Below are 6,000 nucleotides of genomic sequence, written 5' to 3'. Positions count from 1 at the left end.
TTACATAAATAGAATATTAACATAAAAAAAATCTTAATAAATACTTTATAATAGTATGTTAATTAAAAAAATATTAGACATTACATAAAATTCTTGAAATTGTATAATATATAATTTTTTGTATTTATATAATATCTATATATAAACCATATTTTGAGATGATATATCTAAAAATTTCTACTTGAATAAAATGCATATTTTTCCATCTTGGTGCATAGTCCTATATTTCTAATTTTTTGTAGTATAAAGAAAATTTATTATTTACATTCTTCTATATTTTTAAAATAGACTAGGATATCATCTATATTATATATGATAAAATTAAATAATATTAAAAAAATACATTTTTTACCCAATACTAAAAAGTAATTGGAGTATTTGTAAGTTAAAAAGACATGACATTATATACAAAATGACCATATCTAATTTGAAAAGCATTCTATTTATTTCCTTCTTTAAATTTATACTAGATTGTAGGTACTTTGCAGATATTTCTTAGTATAGTTTTTGGCTATATTCAATTCATAAAGCTCAAAAAAATAAAAAATAAATAAAAATTGAATAGTTTATTTATTTATTAATAATTTTTACACATTTGTAAGGATCTATTTTATTTTTTTACAAAGAGATTTGGTACACATTTTAAAGATTTTAAATATTGATTAAAATCCTTTGTAAGGTTTTTGCTGATGTATTCCTTCAAAGCAACTAATGTTTTCTTAGAAATATTATAAATTGGTCCAAAAGATGGTTGAGCTTATTCTTTATGATCTATGTTTTAAAGATATATCAATATTATTCTTCTCAAATACATCTTGATATGTTTTATATTATACTAGAATTAAATTACAACCTTCACCTAAATAGAAACTTTATGTTCCATAAATAATATGTAAATTTATTTCTTTTAGAGATTGTATAAAATTCTAACTCTCACAAATAATTGTTTCCCTTTTTAAGATATTAGACATAATTTCTTTTTGATATTTTTTAATAATGTATAAAATATTTAAAGCAAGATATCTAGTTTATTGAAGTATTTTATTTTTTAACTATAATAATATTAAAATAATAAAAATAATTTAAGATATTAATAAAATTTTATAATTTCTTAAAATATTTCTATAAATATAGATTTATTAGTGAAATTTCTAAATATCAAAGTTACTTATCTATAAATTCTATCTTTATAAGTTTGAATATTAAGCTAATAACATCTTATAACACTTAGTATTTTTTATAATAAAAGTAAAAAAAAGGCACTAAAATCTCTCAAAGTATAATTAAAAATAATAATAATTTTAGATCTTGACTAAAATTTTGTTAAAATTTAAGGAAAAAAAAAATATTATAACTATATGGTCTAATAATCTACTTAAAAAGTTTCTAATGTTATTGGACAAACTTGTTATTTGATATAATTTATTTCTTATATCTTTATTCTTTTTTATAATTTTATCTCTCTTTAGTATAAAAATAAGAATTTTTTTTATTCTTTATAATATGAGTAAAATTATTCATATTGGTATCAAATATTTTCTTTTGTTGCAAGGGATTTTTAATTTATAGAATTGACCTTTGTATCTTTCACATCTAATTATATATTGTGATTTTAGAAGTAATCTTAATAAAGTATAGAAGTACTGAAGTGCTAATATATATTTTTCTAATCAAAAATTTAAAAGTTAATTGTTATGTTTGATAGCAAAAAATATATCTTAATTTAAAGTTTGAAGATCATGCAAGTTGAAAAATAATTACTTTGAAATTTATTATAATATATAAAGACTAATTGATTAAAGAAGCATTATTCTACTTAACATCAATAGCTAATTGTCAAAATTGTGATGTATATGTTAACATAGATTGTTCATTTTATTTTAAATTCAGATTTTATTGGATATTGTACAAGTTGCATCATGTTAACTATGCATAGATTAATATTTTGCCAAAAATGCATCTAAGTTGTGTAATGTAGAATATATTTTTTTTAAGAATGATGGAAATTATATATATATATATATATATATATATATATATATATTAAATAACTAAGACATTGGAGTTGAATAAAAGTTATACTTGATTGAGGAATTCTTAAAACTTGCATCTAGTACTATAAAACTTCTTTAAAAGAACAACTTTTAGTTTGCTAGATAATATATTTTTATGGATTACTTAAATTTTTGCAATTATTACAAAGTATCATATTATCTCTATGCCTTTATAATTTATCATTCTTAATGTTGGTTGAGAAGGTAGATAAAGTTGATACATAGCATCAAATCTTTTACTTATTTGTCAATCTATACTATGGTATTTTTCATCTCTAACAAATTTTTCATACTTCTAAAGACTTGAATTTACACACAAGAAAGAAAAATAAATAAAAATGATGTTACAAAAATAATATCAATTTAAAAGAGAATAATTTGTAACTTCTAAAACACATCAATGCTTTTAAGAATAAAAAAATAATCCATTTTTTATTTAAAAGATATATATATATATATATATATATATATATATATATATATATATATATCAAATTTTGATATTATATGTATTATTCTTTTTAAATTTATAAGGATACAAATCTATAAAAAAACTAAAAGATTTGTATATTCATAAATTTATTATAAAAATCCAAAATAAAAAAATAAAAAAAGAGATATAAAATTAAAAAAATACAATAATTAATGATAATTACAAATAAATTATAAAATCTTATATAAAGAATGGAATATAATAAAGACATAAATAAAATAAAGCATAATATTATTCTTCCTTCCATATATACAAGTAATAAGAGGATCTTGTAAAAAATTTCTAATGACAATAAGACTTGTGGCCAAAGTGTCAAGTTGTAGGTTGCTTCAAATGCAGCTTTTTAAAAGTATAAAAGCATAAAAGAATTTTTAATAATCATATGACGTATCTATAAGTATTTAAAGATCTAATCCATGTTTAAGAAAAAAAAATTGAAGTTTCTTAAAATAAAAATATTATCTATCTAATATATTCTAATTATTTTTATTTGTAGCTATATATTTAAGTAATATAGGAATCTATTATTTTTATTTTTATTAAAATATTAACTTATAAATTAAATTTTTTAATTAAAAATTAATAAAAAATATTTTATTTTATTTTTAGGTTTCAAATTAATCACACATTGTTGTATTATAATATAATTAGAAAATAAAAAGATAGATGAAGACCAATGTGTGTGTATATATATATATATATATATATATATATATATATATAGAATTTATTAAAATATTAGTAAAAGTATTTTTAAAAATTCTAACTAATAGATTAAATAGAATAAAAATTTGTAATTTTTCTTTTTGGTTTTTTCATAAAAAGAGCTTCTACTTACTTTGTAGGATTATGAATGGAGCAAGAAATAGTAGAATAGATACAAAAATAATATTATAATATTTAGATTTATATTAGGAGTGATTTTTACTAAAATTGTTATAGAAAAATTTAGGTTGATATCCAAAGAAAAATATTTGTGAATTAGGGTTGAAATCAAATTTCAAGATACAACATAGGCCTTTACAAAAATAAATAAATAAATATTTTATAGATCAAAATTTTTTATTCGAAAAGAAATTAGAAGAAGATGTTAGTGTTGTTAAACATATATAGATTAGATTTGAAATGGCCTTGTGAAAGCAAATAAAAATAATAGTTTTTATTTTGATAATACTATTTTGAGTAATATAAGTTTTATAATTTTAATTATAACTTAAACTTTGTGTTAGATCTATAGTAATTTTTTATATATTAATAGATGAATTTATATTAAGTGTGTATCTTAATTTTTTATTTAGTTTAATGGGCAGATTAAAGTCAATTAAAACTCAAAAAGATAGGATATTTTAAAGATTAAAATCATAGATTACAACATAAAAGAAGAAAAATCTATTTTTTAATATACAATTTGATACTATTTTAAAGATACTTTTTATGACTAATATCATTATTTTTCACAATAATGTTTGAGTGTCTTTTCTATTTTGCCAAAATCAAGGCGCCAAAATGTCCGAACTGTTCAGCCTGAGAGAGTTTCTCAACATGTAGGGAGGTGTGGAGGATATGGTGGTCATCAATCAGCCCAATGGTTCCCATCACAGCTCTCCGTAGTGTGCAAAATTTTAACCTGTACTTACAAGTGGAAGTTGAGTTAGTTTCTGATACAATTAACGGCCATTGCACTTCGATGCAACTGTCTGTAAAGGATTTCTAATTAGGCGATAATGGTCAGCTTAGTTTTCTGCATCAACTCTGCACAGCTAAGATCACTGAATCCTCTCCGAGGCTCGATGAAACTCTGTGTTACAGCTTCCAGCCTACACCTACTTGTGAGGTTGAAAGACATTGACTGATGTTATTGCTGACATGGATAGCACAATTTCACGGTTAGTCAAAATCCATGACAAGATCGACCTTGAGAAGTACTTCATAGGTTGAAGTGAGCATCTTCTTCACTGTGGGTCCGTCCGGAAAGCTTTCTACGTTGCATTGGTGATGTGAAAGAAAGGAGGCTAGCAAATATTATTGATGAACACCTGGAGGTCTGCGGTGCAGCTTTGTGTCACTAAGTTTGGTGGTATGTTTCACAGCATGGCATTTCTACTGAGCACTACCAAAGCTGAAAAGTGTACAAACATCTCTCACTTACTGAAGGTATACTGCTCACAAATCTATTGTTGCACTCCATTTGACCCACCAACGTTCCCACTTAACAAACTATTGATGACCCTGATAGTATTTTCCTATTGCTACTGGTGGTGTTTATTAGAAAAACTACTGTTGGGTGTTGTATTTAAGTGCATGGTCAATTTATCAAACAGATTCCACCTGGAATCTTGGGTCAACTACGAGGCAAGTTAGAGCTTGAGCAAATTATGAGTGCTTCAACTCAAGAGTTGTTGGTAGATGACATGAGTGCCAAACCCTGGATACGTGTTCAGAGAGGGCAGAATATACTCACTCCCTTGAGAACCATACATTGATGCCATTTTCATGTCAACCTTAAAAATGGACACAGAATGTTGTTTGGATGTGCTTCACAGCCGCGGTGAATTGTTTTGAAAACTCTCCTCAAGTGATGAGGTGTTATTGGTCAAATATTAATATTAGAAAAATAAATGTTCTAACAAGATTTACAGAACATGATTGCTAGCCACTTTTTATTTGCAAAGGTAAATTTTATAACCTACGACCTTATCATGTTAGGTTGGATTGATTTTAATCTAAAAAATTCATAAGATATGTATTAGACATGCAAATTATTAGGCTTTTTAAATAGAATCCGGGCATGTATTGTAGATTATGGTCAATCCTGTTAATTGGAAGTTGTATACAAAAATCTTAACTACTCAAAAACTATCTTATTTTTACGTTTATTGTGTAATACATGATAAATAATTATTATAATTCGTTGATTATTTAAGATTAATTAAGAATACATATTATCCTAATCTTTAAAATATAATAAAATTTATAATAGTGTTCTCAACTTTAATTTTAAATTCAAACACTAAGTACATGTCTTCTTTTAAAACATATTTTATTAAACATTATTATTTTCTTAATTATTCTTAAATATCCTATATGAATTTAAAATAACATGAATATTTAAATAATACATTATATATGAAAAAAACTGATGTAAAACTATTCTTTTTAAAAATATATACTCATATAGTTATCTTTATGATTTATATCTGTCTTTTTATTTTATTACATAATATCAAAGAGTTACTTTTATAAAAATATTTTTAAATAAAATGAGAAATAAAACTTATTTATTTATTTATTTATTTATTTATTTATTTATTTATTTATTTATTTATTATAGTTAATTATCTCTTAAATTGGCTGAGAAAAATATTAAAAATTTAATCATTTCAAATTGATGAATAAAAATTCATATTACAATACAAAATAAAAGTATAATTTGCACTCTGCAATATTTTTTAA

This window comes from Physcomitrium patens, chromosome 20, assembly GCF_059467195.1.
Source record: "Physcomitrium patens ecotype Gransden chromosome 20, ASM5946719v1, whole genome shotgun sequence".
Taxonomy (NCBI): Eukaryota; Viridiplantae; Streptophyta; class Bryopsida; order Funariales; family Funariaceae; genus Physcomitrium; species Physcomitrium patens.
Note: the sequence above shows the minus strand (reverse complement) of the source record.